The 17,375-nt window shown below is 37.1% G+C and overlaps 1 protein-coding gene across 4 annotated transcripts in view; it reads right to left on the bottom strand.

Moving 5' to 3' along the window:
• Nucleotides 1-17,375, bottom strand: part of NCKAP5L (NCK associated protein 5 like) — a 610,993-nt gene that overhangs the window by 134,672 nt on the left and 458,946 nt on the right. The gene's annotated exons all lie outside the window — the stretch shown is intronic.

Here is a 17,375-nt window from a genome sequence, read left to right as displayed (position 1 = left end):
TTTTACCATATCAGATCTGTTTTTCTTTCCCATGTGCATGGTTCTTATACCTTTCAAAAATCTCTGTTTTGTTCTTTATATTTTCGCACTTCCTCCGTTGTTTCTTTTTCCAAGTGGCCCTAAGTTTCTTTGTCTATATAATGTTTTTCATGGATCTGTTGTATTAATGAACACAAATTTGCATTTAAAGCTTTTAGCAGTTTTTCTTCTGCAAGTATTGTTCTTTCCTCTAATTTCCCTCGTAATTGTTTTGAATATCTTCTATCTAGAAATTCTGGGCTTCTTGCATAATAGCAACAATACAGAATTTCTACCTTATCCTCACTAGTCCACTCTATCATCTTTATGACTTTTTTTTAGCCTGTCAGCTTTTGTGTTTTTGGGGAGTACTACTTCCTTCTTCAAGAGGGGAGCCATCCTCTCCTCTGAGCCTGGCCTAACCCATTGTAAGAATGTCTCCATGTTTTGAGAATTCTACACTGTCATTTTTTTCTGGTCCTGGCACATACCCGAATTTGGCACTTTTGTATCCTGTGACTTGTTAAACTAGCTGTGTTTTTTATTTTTAGCCTACCTCTGTCCACGATATATGCGATATAAAATACATGTCAGTGTTGTCTTGGTGAGATTTTGTGAAAACAGGGTCCGCCAAGTGAAGGCACTCGCCAGGACTTGACGATGAACTCTCGTTTTCTTGCTGACTTTTATCATCCCTCCCTTCTTTCTCCAGTATAAAGCAAACAATTAACATTAGTAAATGCCCCTCAAGCTAATATGCACAAGCTATTGTGACTCAATGTCTGGAGAACTGTACAAGTGAGTGTCAACCACAGCTTACTCATGCCCTCTTCTAAATACATCCATGGATTCCTTCTCCACCATCAATTCTGTTAGCCAATGCCATATGTCCACATCTCTCTCTGTAAAGACGTACTTTTGCACATCCACTGACTAGCTGCTCCCAACATTCTGTTGACTGTGTTCCCTTCTACATCCTCACATCCTTTCACTTCAGACCTGCTCCTTCACATCTTCCTCACATGATGTTGTAAACCTATATCATATCCCATCTTTATTTTTCTTGACATTAGTAAAAAAAGACTCGGCTCATAAAATTTATAGTCTCAATTTTTCTCCTCTATCTCTCAAATCAATGTGGTATCTATTCCATGGACTCTTTCCAACACTTGGATATCTGTCCCCTTGTGTGGCCCCTAGATGTTCATGGAAAACTTAAGGTGTGGTCTGAATATGGTCTCATAGAGTGAAAGCATTACTACTTTGCTTTGAGACTCTGTTCCTCTGAGGATACATCCCAGCATTCAGTGTGATGCTGCCGCTGCCCTTTCATCCTGTTCCTGGATGGCTAATCCAGGTGCAATACGTGGTATATGGTTCTTATTATTTTGGGCCAACCTGTTGATGGCCCACTACATGAAAATAACCACTAAAAGGGACTGTCTGGTTGACAGCACTGACTCAACAATGTCAGTGTCACAGGGAGTGTTCAACTGGGCTACACATATGTGCATGTGCATACATCAGTCTCAAAAGCTTAAAGTTTGGTCCATATTCTGCACAATGCACTCACTGAACAATTTCCTGACATAAGACATAGCACCATATGAAAACCAGGAACACATGCACTGATCTGAACAGGTAATTACACCACCTTAAATCTTATTTTTTCAAGAGGAAAAGTTTGAGGAGGTACTGTGACCTCACTTTGTACTCAGCACTCACATCTCTCTCTCACACACACACACACACACACACACACACACACACACACACACACACACACACACACACACACACACACACACACACACACACACACACACACACACACACACACACACACACACACACACACACACACACACTCACTAAACAACCTCCCTGACATAACACATGGCACTGTATAAAAGCCAGAAAAGCATGCACTAATCTCAACAGGGAATTAAGTCTCCCCAAAAAGTTTGAGAAAGTGCTTCCTATGTAGTCTGCATCATACACTTGTGTTCTGTGAAGTTTGCAGATGATTGCAAACTAGGAGCCATAATTGAAACTCCTAACGATGTGGACATCCTACAGAAGGGCCTCACTGAGAGAGATGCCTGGTGTCAAAGCCATGGCCTCAAGCTCAATGCCAAAAAGTGCACTGTCATCCCCTTTGGTAAAAACTCTGTACCCATGAGCTACCACATAGGTAGTAGTCTACTTAACACCAAAAGTAAATACTGAAAGATAAGAGACCTTGGGACACAGGTGGACAGTAGTCTCTCCTTTGATAATCACATTGCCACAGTGGTCAGGAAACCCTTCTACATGGCACACTTCATCACAAAAGGTTTCTCATCCAGGAAAAAAGAGGCCATTGTTCCCCTCTACTCGTCACTCATTAGACCCATTATAGAGTACAGCGCCCCTTTTGGTATGTTACCTCACAAGACAGCTACAACAACTGGAAAGGCTGCAGAAATACCTCACAAAGAGGATTACCGGCCTCAAACAGATGCCCTACGCAGACCGTCTCAAAAAACTCCAACTTTACTCCATCGCATATTGCCTACTCAGAGGTGATCTCTGCCTAACATACAAAGCTATGTCAAACCCAGAGCTGTTGAACATGGTCCACAAAGAAATCCCAATCCCTCCGAGCTACACTCTCTAGGGACCTAAACCTTGTCAACACAATGAACAGAACATGCTGGAGGTATAGATTCCTGTCCCAGAGACTTCCCATACTCTGGAACAAACTACCTATCTATATCAAACAAAGTTCCTCAGAAATTCATCCCGGGGATCACCTCTCTGGCTCTGCTCGACAGGGGCACAGGAAAATAATTTTCTTGGGTGGCGAAAGCCAGGGTACCTTTTTGGCTAGGCTTGTATATGCCCTAGGGCTGATAGCCTAGTATCTACCTATGAAAAAGGGACACACACATACATAGACATACACACACACACACACACAATCTTTTTCAGTAAGCTGAGATACATAATCACCCCCCCCCCCCCAAGTCATTCAGCCCTAAATTTCTTATGCAATGATGTTATTGCTTTTTCTACCCAGGTTATCTGCCAAATATACCTTTTGGTTCTTGTGCCAATAGCAACTTTAGCTAGACTGGATGTTATCATCTGACACCCACACTGAGCCATTTAGCAGCTGTTTACAACTCCATTTATTTTATTTTTTTTTTTTTTATTTTACATTTGTTGACTGGGCTAGTCTAGCTGGATACATGTCCATTTTCAGTAGAGGCCGGGGAGATAAGCTCCAAAACATAAAAATAAAAATAATACATACATACTTTAGGAGTAATAACAGATAAAAAAATATTAGCTGATAAAATGTAGAAATAGTAAAAAAAGGAGTTGTTACATAAAAAGCAGTTGTTACAAAAACATGTTTTTTTTTTTTTTTTCATATATCTTTACGAAATACATTAGTCTTAGCAAGGATAGAAGTACCAGTAAGAATCAAGGGTATTGTACATAAGATACAATATCCATGTAATCGTACACATTATTTGTGATGACATGGTATTATGATTGTTTAGGTGAAAATTATAGAGTAAGGAGTAGTTGTTAGTTAAGAAGAGAGGTTAGTCAGGGTTAGTACAGGAGCATAGCCAGTGTGTCTTTAGGAATAGCTTTAGATTCTTTTTAAACAGTGAAAGAGAAATTTGTGATGCGAGTTCAGTGGGTAGTAAATTCCATAGCTTTCCTACGGAGTTAGAGTATAGGGAGTCACTTGCTAAGAAGTATTGATCAGTAGTTTATCTGAGGAGCGTAGGTTCTTTTTATTATTATTATAAGGTGTAATGATAGTAGAGAGTATAGGGGTGTTGGTGGGTTTATACAGGGCCTTGTGGACTATGGGGAGCTGTAGAAATTTAAGCTGATTGTGAAATTCTAACTAGTCTAGTTGTTTTAAATTCAGACAGTGATGAGTTCTGAAAGGGGAGCCTGTGGCAAATCTAGCAATATTATTATAGGATGTGGCCAGTTTGTTGAGGTTGTTTTTAGAAAGGTTAGTATATATGGGAGAGGCATAGAATAAAGTTGAGATTAAGTGGATTCTGTCTGTAACAGTCCTAGCTACTGGAATAAGAAAGGGCTTAATTCTGTAAAGGGATCCCAGTTTTTTGTTCACTGATTTTATTGTGTTGTTTATATGGGTATCAAAGTTGAGGTTGTTGTCAATTGTTATTCCTAAGAGTTTAGTGGTTAGGTTGGGAGAAATGATGGTGCCGTCATTTGATATAAGTGTGAGATGTATGGGGGTAGATTTTCGGGTTGGTGTGAAAAGTAAGAGTTTAGTTTTTTTGGGGTTAAGAAGGAGGCAGCGCTTTAAAAACCATTGTTCTACAGTATTGAAAGCTTTTTGGGTAAGAGATTTAAGTTCAGTTTCAGAGGAGGCTGCATAGCCTATTGGCTATGACATGGCCCTCCAGGAATCCATGAGAGCAACATTTCTCTGTTATAAGCAAATCTAGACATTGTGAAAATGTTAGTACTTTAAAAGCGGGCATCTATTTTAAAATTCTCTGTTGACTTTGTAATACCAGGGTTTACATTTTTCTTAAATTTCATTTGTATTTATGTTTTAATAAAAATTTGTAAATGTTCTAAAGTAATATTTGAAGATTTAGGTATTCTTTAATTGCTAACAAATAGATCAGGCATGCAGAATTTATGTTTGCAGCCAACTACTTGGCCATGCACTAGGCAACATGCAAATTTAGATGCAGCTATCAACTACCCCCATTGGCCGGTAAATGCCTGCTTCTAATGTGTTGAATCTCCTGGCTTTGATATCTATCCCTCCTGCATGCCATTTCCTGGATTAGCTTTTTGATTTCCTCAAGGCCCGCAGCACCCTGTTGAGATGTAAATCAGTGGTAACTGTGAAGCAAGTTTAGATCTGATGATGTCTGCTTTACGAAACCACTATAATAAGGCTAATTTTTTAGTGGTAAAAAAGAGAACCAGTGTTCTTTAAAGTGTAAGCCCATCACCAAAAGGAGGATTGTTTTCATGGATAATTTTAAGTTTATTAAGATTTACTTTTATTTTTCATATAGCAGTCTGTAGATTATTAGTTGACTAAATTCTCCATTTTTATAGCTGATTTCTAAATTTTATGGGCAAGCTACACCTAACTTATATCTACTTAAAACTATAGATTAACTGAATTACACTCCCATTGCTAATTAAAATAGCATAAGTGATATTTCATAACATATTGCAGCTTAAAATCTAATTAGCCCAAAGTAGTTATTATAATAAGACTATAGTCTCTGCTGATTCTTTTCCAGCATTTGTTTGACTCTTTTTGTTTCTCTTGAGATGATAATTTCATTGACGCAAGTAAAGCATCTCAACAACATACCATATTAAATTACTCATTACAACAAATGATAACATTAAGTCAATTGGTGTTAACAACTACAATGTTGTCTATTTATGAGATGTAGTCAATTAATTCTGCTGATAGGTGTGGCATAAAAGAACCAGGTAATTAAGGCTTACAACTCCACTCAGCTGACGAAAGGATGTTTCCTTGCACATGATATAAACCAAAGGATAAAAAGGTCACACATACAAACCATTCAGTAAAAACTGCAACAGTGACACGGTTCCCCTATGTGAAATTTCAGATCTGACAACTGCAAGTCACTCTTCTCACCCATTAAGGCTGGGCCCTACAACTGGCAATTTTACATATCAAGATGAAACCTGACATCCTGTAATTTTTTTTATAAGTATTTCACTTTAATTGGAAATCAGGTCACTGTTACAATGCTTTTTAGATTGTACATACAAAGCATAATAACTGCACATAAAAACTAAACTTTGAACCAGCACTCTTGGGACATTTCTAACAGAAGCATTAGAAATGATAAGAAAAGTTTATCACCCGTCCCTTTTTTTCAGCAATCATATTATCAGTGATTAGAAACCAGTAAGAACATCACTTTACAAGACAAGTAAGCAGCTTCCATTTCAGAAAAAAATGTGGTATTGTGAAAATTTCAGTAATATAGTTATGGCTTTCACATTTAACTGCATGGTCATGTATATTAATTGCTACTCTGCTTCTTGTTTTAAATTTGACATTTCATATACATTTTTAGCTCAGTTCATGTTTTGAGGATTGATTTTATGATTATGTTGGAGTTTATTTTTATTTATTTTTATTTATTTTACATTTGTTGACCGGGCTAGTCCAGCTGGATATATGTCCATTTTCAGTGGAGGCCCGGGGAGAAAAGCTCCACAAATTACAACAACATAATAGGTCAAGACAAAGACAATAACAGTATAATTTGGTACATAAGTTTTAACAATTATAGTACAAGCCTAAGATTATATATTTTATATTTCAGTAGGAAAAAGGAAAAATGTATCTAAGAATAGATGAATAAGACTAATACATTTGTATTAGAAATGGTGTAGTACAAATCTTTATAACATATTACAAAATTAGATACACCTAGTAATTTATGATAAGAGATACTGAGGTCTCACAAAAACCTAAGAAAGAAAAACACTAGAGATCAATAGATAAGAGTATAGAAGAACAGCAAACAAGGATGGATTTCTAGTGTTATTTAACACATAGGTTGTGATACTATATGAAGGTGTTTGATCATTCCACAGTATATACTTATTTACATGAGAAAAAATCCTAAGGAAGGTTAAGCTCACTAAAAATTAGTGAGACAGCACAAGATCATGATAGGCTAGGAATTGTGGGAGTCTAGTTAATAGTTAGGACTCAGCCTACTGCTCCAGTACTATAGAACTGCACAAAAGAAATACGACAAAACATGAGCATGAAAAATCAGATGATACAGACACAAACAAATCTCAGTGTTTTAATATGGCTGTACAGTGTGGGCATACATTGGCAAGAGGAACACTAACATTCAGTGTCAGCTGTACACAATGCAGCGAGGAAATAATTGTCACATGGCTGGACAGAGCAGGAGAAAAGCAAAACTGGAGTGACTTTATCTCTGAAGGGGGTCTTTAAGCCTCTCCTGTGAACTGTTTTACTCTGACAAGCATTTGGGACATATATGTAGCTGTATTACAAACAGTAATTATCTGGTATATGTGTTATATGCTTTTGTCATCCTTCTATTATATGAGATGTTCTTGGAGAGAAGAAGGTACAATGAATATTTTATTTGGTTTTGTTTGATTAGCTTTGTGCTTTGTGCCTAGTGATGCAACCAAGGTTTGGGGCCAAAGCCAAATCTATAAACAGGAGTGCAATTTAAGTTGCAACTGAAGGACTCAGCCTACTGCTCCAGTACTATGGAACTCCACAAAAGAAATACGACAAAACATGAGCATGAAAAATCAGATGATACAGACACAAACAAATCTCAGTAAAGAGGACAACAAACTAGCCATATTCAAAACAAACTGATCTAGCTTAAGCAGCCTACTTGTTGCACTATTAGAAAATCCATGTTATCTAAATATTAGTACTAAGTGAATTCAGACCTTTTGCTGTGGGTTTTTTTTAACTCTGCTACATTTGCACAATGGTACTACAAGAATATGCCCATCTGTTCATAGGCATCTAAATGAATCACACCATCACCTGTCAAATGTTTGTAGTCTTTGAATGTACTGCCGTGCTATTTACTTGAAGGGTGCTTCTTATGAGAGTATGTTTATTTGAGTACAGTAATACATATAAATTTCACTAAAGGCTCCACATATAAAATATCCAAAATATGAATGTACTGCTGTTGATATTATGTTGGTATACTTTCCTCCCTGAGACAATTTGCATAACTTAATGTTCACATTTCAAATCAATGCAACACATGCCTGCAGGCTGTATTTTCCACTGATTCCTTTGTTAAAAGGAGATGGTGCCCTTCTTAACCTCTTCCCCTTTATAAACAGCCAGGTAGAGGTTAAGGTGCCTCCCTTTACAAATGTAATTAACTGAAAATACAGTTTTCCACTTTGATTGATCAGTGATGCACATCCTGAAGCAGGAGCAGTTCATTCTGAAATGCATACAGTTGGCTCAAGTATTCTCAAAACAATTCAGCTAGGGGGTAGGTATCGTAAGATTGCATCTTTCTTTTTTGCCTCACTGGTGAACTGAATAACCTAATTTGACAAAACATTCTGGACTGATCTATTTAGTGCTGCTTATAAGTATTGTTAATTGGGTACTTATGTATTATTGCAACCAGATTTTCGCAGTTGTGAAATTCGGATGGTGGACTGAAAACGAGTACAGGAAACACCAACAGCTGTTATTTTACATCCTTACTAATCAAGAATACCTTTGGATTACATTTAGGAAGAGAAACAATTGCACAATTATTCTTACTGTTTTGCGTGCTTTACACACTAGGGTTGCCACCTTTTCAAATGCACAAAGTGGGACACTTTTTGTAGAAACGTCAAATTTTGTAGGGCAAAACATACCCACGGCCAGTACAAAGGACAGAACTTCACTTTTTTGCTTGAATAAAAGCTTATTCTTGTAGCATTTGAGTTGCTTATTCTGTTTCTTGTAACATTTAGGTGTTTCAGATAGAAAATTACTGTTTTATGCAATTATTAAAAATATATAGGAGACATTTTTGTCCTAAAATCTCAGGACATTTGCTATTTTTTTCAAATTTTTTGCAGGACACAACTGCCCAAAGAGGGACTGTCCCTTGCAAAGTGGGACAGGTAGTAACCCTATTACACACGCACACTTCAATTGTAAGGGCTGCTCTCTTACTGATGAAAGGAGTAGCAATAACATGTAATGCAGTAACGTCTGAAGTCATGAAAAAAGTTCAAGGGGAAGTGAAAGGGTCAAGCTGACATTTGATAGTAAATGCCCGATGTAAAACTGGTTTAATTCCTTGATAATATTTGTATATTTACTAAGGTTCAAATATATGTTTTTACATTTACACAATGCAGAAATGAGACAGCAGCACACATGCTGGCAATAAAGTGCATGCAATGTTAGTAAAACCCTGTCAAAAACAGATACTGTGTTAATGTCTGAAGTCAGGAAAAAAAGTTCAAAGGGAATTGAAAGAGTAAAGTTGACATATGCTAGTAAGTGCCCAGTGTAGAACTGGTTTAATTCATTGATAATGTTTGTAGCTTTACTAAGGTTCACATATATGTTTTTACATTTACAGTTAATGCAGAAATGAATTAACAGTATACATGCTGGCAGTAAAGCGCATAAATAAAACAGCAACACTAACTTTTTCAGTTTTTATTGATAACCCTTCAGAAAACAACCTTCAGTGTGAAAGAGAACAGATTTCATGACATTTTTACAGCATTAACGGTCATATTTCAGCATCGGTAAGCAAGTGGTATTATTAATACGTTAAGTACCGTTAATTCGTTTATGGTTATTTTATCCTACAATAGCTCTTTGGAATGCTGATTTTTCTTTGCTAAATACACATATTGATACTTTATTTAGCATAATGCTCACATTACACTTTTAGATTGCCCTTTACTTGGTTACTGTTCATTTGCAGTATGTTTATTACTTGTTTGTATACCTTTTATAGACGGCTGTCCCTGATTACTGCACCAGACATTTTCAACAAGGTTTCAGACTGCTGCATGCAGCGCATTAATGAAAGACAACTTTGACTTTTGTTAAAAGTGATGAGCATTCAAGAAATAAGCAATATTGTAAGAGAGGGAACATGTTAAATTAATTCATTCAATCAAGAGCAGAAACAAATGAGATAGTCTTCTATCCTGGACCATGTTAAGCAAGTCAACAGTGACAACATTTTCTACGCCAGCTGTTTTTATAACTGAATTTACTCCTAAAAATTAAATATATAAAATGTATGAACTTCTCAAAAAGATGACTGTTTAAAATGAATAAAAGAAATGAGGATACAGACAATGTACAAAAAGATGGAAAACTTCAAAGTTATCATAATTTTAGATTGCTGTCTTGGGTCTCTAAGGACCTTACTTCACATACTGGTTTGGTGCAGTTTTACGATACACCACTGGAGTAACAACATTCCAATTTTTTAGTGAAATATGACAGATAAATAGGAAGGTAATTTAAACTCTATGTCAATTCTGATTCATGCTTGATAACAAAAAAAGTAAGCTAGCTTTCTGCAAATGAAATAATTTAAATTCAGTGGTCTTAGCAATTTTAATCAAGCAAGCTGTGAGATGGAATTCAAATGTTCTAGATATTCTATCATAGGTAACTGGCATGAAGGAGGTCACAGTGACTGAAGAAGGAATACTCTTTACCTGAAGGATTTCCATTTTTCAGATAATCACTATGGATTTCTGAAACCAGACCACTGTCTGAACATGCTGAACAAAGGTAAGAGCTGGCTTCAGACTGTATGCCAATGTTTTAAGAGGCAAACCATACACATCTTGTTAAGCCTGACTGCAACATTTTCCTCAAGCCTAACCTACTGTAATCAGATTACTTACTTCTAACTTTTGGAGGCAACACTGAAAATATAAAATTAGCTAGTTAAAAGGGGGTGGGATCGGTACTAAAAAAGGAGAAAATGTAAGCAACAGAATAAAAGGAACAAGGAAGACCCTTTATAAGCAAAAATGTTAGGCCAAATAACGAATGGGGAAGCTTTGAATCAATTAAATTTGATGGAAAGAAGCAAAGTACATTTGTGGAAAGTATGCATAGCACAGACATTAAAGAAGACAGGGTAGCATTTCACATTTATAGATTACTGCAAATATTTGAATTCTAAATCTATATCATTATAAAACAAATCTGTTACAATTAACTGTAAAAGAAATGAATAGCAGTACATGGTATTTCACAACAATTTAAAATGCAGTTTATCTGTTTTTATTTGTATTCTTCAGCTTAACGTTTTCTATAGAATCGGATATATTTACCTTAATTCCAGTTTACCGTTCAGTGTCTGTATTTTTTACTTAATGGTATGACTTACCACATGGACTGGACAAGATTATTTTTTCCCATTTTACCTGCTCACTTTATAGTATTATATAGAGGGTTATAATTGGGTCTCCAATGTTAACTATGTTATTATGTGTTTGAGATGTAGATGCAAAGAAATTCACCTCTAGAGAGATGTTCAAGAGGTAAATCTTGGCATCCATGTCAAGAATACATAATAACAGGCTATGATCAGTGAGACCGGATCATAACTATTTATACTGCATGGAATTTTATCTATTCCATTTACTACATGTAAAAAAAAAAAAAAAAAAAAGTGTTTTACCGGCTTTGGAAGCCAGTAAAGCACTTAAGAGAATGTTGTCGAATAGACAGCAAGTAAGGAAAAAAAATTAAGGATAGTTTTTAAATAATGCCCTAATTTAAATAAATTATTTAGAGACTAACATCTATAAACTTCAGTGGACATAGATATTCAGAGATTGAAGGAACATCCTTTCCTTTATACCAAACCATCATAGCACTTAGGGGGTGTGTAACATTTGTTACACACCTTTGAAAGCACTGTTATAGTTGATTCTCACGCTACAGTAGTGCATAACTGGTTTATCTTTTTACCAATTTTGGTGCATGATCACATCGCTCCATGCACTAAAATATTTTTCAGAGACAAGTGTGCATTTATGGGACAAACTGATACAGAAATTAGCATGCCAAGTTTATCTGCTCAGGAATGACTGGATTCTTTACTTCTTGTCTTCTCCTTCTACAGGATTTTCACTGAATGAGAAAGCAGTATACACATTTCTTCATCTTTTCTCTTACTCAAGATCAGAGAAATTAAACTATATGACTGAGGCAAAGGCAAAATAAAGAATACTTCACAAGGATGTCTTCTTTTTCTAAAAACTGCATGAGATCTTTTTGGAAAAGCAAAATAAACTGCATAGCTAAGTAAACTTAACACCTCTGAATATCTTTTGTGCTTCATTTAGTGATTGGAAAAAAAGTTGTATTGATTAGAGCAGGACATGTTTATTTATTTAAGTTCCTTCTCTGAGTCACAGTGACCTCAGAGTGAGTAATAAAGTAAGGGAGGTCCATGTACAATATGGCTGATACAGGGTAGTGACCCCCCTGGAAAAAACACTTGTTGCTTTTAGTGGGTGTTGTATGTTTGCACAAATCTATTTTTCCCTTGAGTACTGATGTTTGAATCATTGGTGTACTTGGGGGAATAGACTGTTATAGTAGAGGGTCGAGCAGGTGTTTTTCAAGGGGTTAGGATTATAGGTACAGAGTCAGCATTCTTCAGTTTATAATAATAACTTTGTAAATGCCAGAGCTGTTCTCGACTGTCTTCTCCACAGTTACTACTGCCATTTCTTCCTTTACACGAACCTGCACCACAACTTTAAAATCCACTTCAGAACCTGTTATGATAACCCAAACCGTTGCCTCTGACATTTCTTTCTTTACTTCCTGTTCACCTGAAATGCGCTGCCTCACCTCCCTGAGTTAGGTCAACCAGTGCTCCTGTTTCATAAAGTTTTGGGAAATCTTTCACTGCCCTAAGGCACACATTGCTCAATGTCAGTTTAACAACCATCTCATGTAACTCATGTAAAAGAGACACAGATTCAGTGGGGTCACCTGGACAACAAAATTAAACCAAACACTTAATTAATAAAGACAGAACTCAAAATGCAGAAAATAGCCATAAAGGAAAACTCAAGGGCAGGATTAGAAAAAGTACAAAGAGGAAGATCAACTCAGTTATGGAAGACCTCAGCAACCATTGAAAAGCCACTAAATTAGAGGCCCTTTTGTTGCTCTTATTTTCCTTCCAAAAAGGAATCAGGAAAAGACTGAGCAGGGATGGATAGTGAGGGTCCTGAATGTTAACTCCCTTGCAGCTGGACAGCAGCATGGCGTCTCACTGCAAAATCTGTGAATGATACCTTGATTTCTGTAAGGCTTGGCACCATGCTTCACAACAGAAAGTTGCAGAAAGTAAACAGTAATGGGTAGGGCCCAAATGGAGAAGTGGAAAGGAAACTGATTGCCTATGAGAACTGCCTGGCATAAAGGCTCCCTATCATAAGAGTGAAGCTTAAATGACTCAAGATCATAAGAATGGAAGTAAAATCCTGAAAGCTACAAAAGACTGAATCTCAAAATCAGGAAATAATGCTGAATATATATATATATATATATATATATATATATATATATATATATATACGCGGTGGTGGTGCTGCAGTAGCGTTGTCGCCTCACAGTAAGACGTTGTCCTGTTCGATTCTCAGCTAAAGCGTCTTCTGTGTGGAGACATGAGTGTATGGGCGTACCTTCGTTGAAGGTTGTGCGTCAGGGCTGGCAACTTGGCACGTAAAAATCCACTGCCAATCATTAGCGGACCGGAGTTCTGCTGTGGCGACACCTAACCGGGAAAAGACGAAAGATACAACAACAACATGAAAGTGAATTCAAAACACAAACTTAAAACACCAAATGAAAATATTAATTTTTTTTGTTGAAGCCAATTTTGTCTTGATTCCACAATTGTGCAATCCTTTGTTTAGAATGCATATTTAGGGTTGTAGAGGGTAAAGCCCCTATAAGGAAAGCAGAGGGACCTTGCCCCCCCTACAAAAGCATCATTTGTTTTCATTTCACATGTAAAGTTAATGTTCTGTATTTGCTTTTCTATATATATTCAGCACTTTTCTCAGGATTCTCGGACTTAGTCTTTTGTAGATTGTGGGATTTTGGTTTCGGTCTCATAATCTCCACTCACTTAAGCTTGAGTCATATGGCAGAGTTCCAAAGTAAAGGAAGAAACTGCAGAGAAAAAAACTGCTGAGAAAACCTAAGAAGTAGTGAAGCACTGTATGGTTCCCCACTAGACTTAGCCTGTTTATAACAAAATGTAGTTGGGCAGCAGTAGCAGCAGCTTTTTCAATAATGACATCAAGATTGTTGTGAGTGTCTCATATGAAGGGAGCTAGCATGCCAACTGCAGCACTAATAAAGAGAGGGCAACTTGTGTTCAGTGTAGACTGTAAACTCAAACACTTTGGTAGTGGAATCCATGCAGCATTTTACAATGTCAGTGTCTCAACAGGCTACATGCCTACTTCTACCAATGCTGTGGTCAGAGAAGGAAAAGAATCTGGGGTCATAACCATCCTACCCAATGTGCAAGAACAGCGTTGAAGGCCAACAAGATATGCAGATATGCTGAGGTCACCTTCAAAACACACAAGGCACTATAAAGGCCCCTGCATCCAGTTCTGGAGGTCATACAATGAAAGTAATACTTAGGCTGATGGAAATGTATGGCAAAAATTTCATGACAGCAAACAGCCTGAAATCCCAATGGCAGCACAACCAGTTCACCAGTAATGGCGTCACAGTGCAAGCTTCTAATCATCATTTGCCAACTTTTATTTACAGATTTAATAATACTTAAAAGGGGATATTGTAGGGGGGGCATGTCAAAGCAGCTTCATAGGAAGGGGGGAGTATGAATAGGTATTTGTTCACATTTAGGGATATAGTTTATCCTTGAGTATGTAACTTGGGCTGCTGCAAATTCTACCTTCCCAGCCATGGGTCAACATGCTGCATTATGACATGAAACTGTATGCCAGATAAGGGCTGGGCACCTCAAACTGCCAGCCCCAAGCAGTTTGTCTTACCTCATTCATCAGTCCTAGGGCTTCAGTCAGCCAGTCATACACCCTCTCTTCCTATGTGCATACCTAATGTTTTCAATGGGAAGTGTCTAGGATTAAGGACAGCCATGGTGCACCCATGCCTGCCAGAGTTAGTAGGAAGCAGGGCCTATCCACCATCTGGATGAGAGAAGTATACTTGCTTTTGGTGGTCTAGATCATGCAGTGATGCCAAAATCCACCTGACTCACCCATACTTTAGTGCACCAATGGGCATTACAATGGGGATTACCTGTACATAAAGTACTGCTTCTACCTACGTACCTGCCCTCCTTTTTCATACCAGTTGTTCTTGAGTCAATTCCTGAAGCCAGGTCATCAGTGTCACAAACACTATTCAATCACTGCATGTATAGATTAGCCTAGACTTGATGCTTCCCCTACACAAACACACACACACACACACACACACACACACACACACACACACACACACATAAAATCCAGTTATGCCTAGAGTGTAAAAGCAACACATCCAACTCCACATTCAGAAGGAAAGAACAAAGCACAATCTGGCCCAGTCAACCTAACAAAGGCCAGACTACAGCACAGCTAGGCACCTTAAGGAACAGAAGATCTCCAAAAAAATTTAAAGCAGAACACTGGAGTATAGACAGCTGAAACAGATTCACAGACTGATCAGCAACTCAAGAAAAGTCACTTAGAAGCTTGCTAACTGCTACATTTAGCAGCCACATCTTATTTCCCATTAGTTTATCCCTACTATGCTTAAAGTCTGACAGGGAGAAAGGGCTTTTTAAGTTGCATGAGAATTTGTTCCATGATTTCAATAATCTTTGAAAACATAGCTTCTAAGATGCATGTTGCTGCCATAGATTTTAAAAATGCTACAGTGTCCAATGTGTCACAGTTACACTCAAACAAATACTCTGTTAACAGCAAGTCTTGTATAAATCACATCTAAGAAGTATTTATCCAAAGACTGAAAGGTATCTGAAACTTCAGCCTGTGCAGGAAAACATGTTTGTTTGTGTCTTTCGGCTTTTCCTGGTTAGGGGTCGCCACAGTGGAACTCTGGTCCGCTAATGATTGGCAGTAGAGTTTTACGTGCTGGCTTGCCGGGCCTAACGCACAACCTTCAAAGAAGGAACACCTGTTCACTCATGTCGCCACACAGAAGACGCTCTAACTGAGAATCGAACGGGCAACATCTAACTGTGAGGCGACAACGCTACCGCAGCACCACCACCGCAGTGTGTGCATGGAAACATGTAATATGTTGAATTCTTTTACAGAATTTTTGAATACTTTCCATCTGGGATAGATGAATAGCAGATTACTACAAAAGTAAACCACGGTATTCCATGTGTGATGTGAACAAAAATAAAACAGTGGGACTAATGTTAAAATCGTATGGGTAATATGATTACACTTAATTTTAATATAAATGCTGTGTGCAAAAGTGAGATTAGTGCTATCACAAATGCCAAGATCTTAGCATAGAAAATTATAGAGCAAGCTGTATTATCTAAAAACACCTTTCTACTACATTTGTACCAGCCTGACAGACTACCTAAGGAGTACTGTAAATTAGTGAAAGCTGCATCATGGCTAACCATACATCCTCATTTACAGTCACTGGCAAGTTTACCAGCCCATGGGTACACATTGCAGTGATATTTGTAACTGCATTTCATTTGTCTAGACTGTTAATAATGCCACTGCAAGGGACAGTACTGCATACGTAAGCAATAACCTACAACTGTGTGTGGGTAACACAGAATTTACCCACAGCTGTTATACAAAACCAGCATGGGTAAATCCTGTATTACCGACATACAGGGGTGAATTATGTTATTATAGAATGCCATTACTAAAGAGAATTTCTAACTTTTTCTAAATAATGTAATTGTATTAAAAGTCTTTTGCACTCTTCCACCAGCTTCTGGTAGTCTGGGGCACTTAGCTGATTTGTTGCGCATGCTCTACATGTAACAGCTACACAGAATGTATTTGTCTCTGGCATTCCCCCCTAACCACTGAGAATTAAAGTCATTAACGGAGCTGCCGTGGAACTGATTGTACAGTTCCCAGTATGGAAAGATGACAGTTTTTTTTTTTTTTTTAAATATATATATATATATATATATATATATATATATATATATATATATATATATATATATATATATGTATATATATATATATATACTTTTGTAACCTGCTTCATGGAGCAGACTATTAGTTTATGTTTTTTTTAAAGCAGTTTGAAATCTCCACTTAGCAACAGGAAAAAAGTAAACAACTGTTTTTAAAAATTTTAAACTTCTAGTCTGCTCCATGGAGCAGGTTACAAGGATGGCATCACAGTGCATATTCCAAAAGAAAAGACCAGACGTACAGAAACAGGACTTCTTTCCATTGATATACGCTCAATTTACAATAAGCATGCTGTTTGGGCTGTCCAATCAGTGTGCTTGTTTTTGAATCGCAATAAGGTATTATTGTATATTTCTGCTAAACCTATTTACCTTATTTTCTTTATTTTGAATTTGTTAACTGGAGTATAGCACTGATCCTATTGGACTTATTTCAATCTCAACTCAATTTCATTAATTCTGGTACTGTAAAAGTCTTAGGAAGTCACCCAACAACTAATTCTGTCTTTGTGTCTCAATAATGTCACAGTAACAAGGTGAAATATGCAAATCTTCACAGCT

Source organism: Protopterus annectens, chromosome 9.part0, assembly GCF_019279795.1.
Source record: "Protopterus annectens isolate FY-2018-M chromosome 9.part0, PAN1.0, whole genome shotgun sequence".
Lineage (NCBI taxonomy): Eukaryota > Metazoa > Chordata > Ceratodontiformes > Protopteridae > Protopterus > Protopterus annectens.
This window is presented reverse-complemented; position numbering and strand designations above follow the sequence as displayed.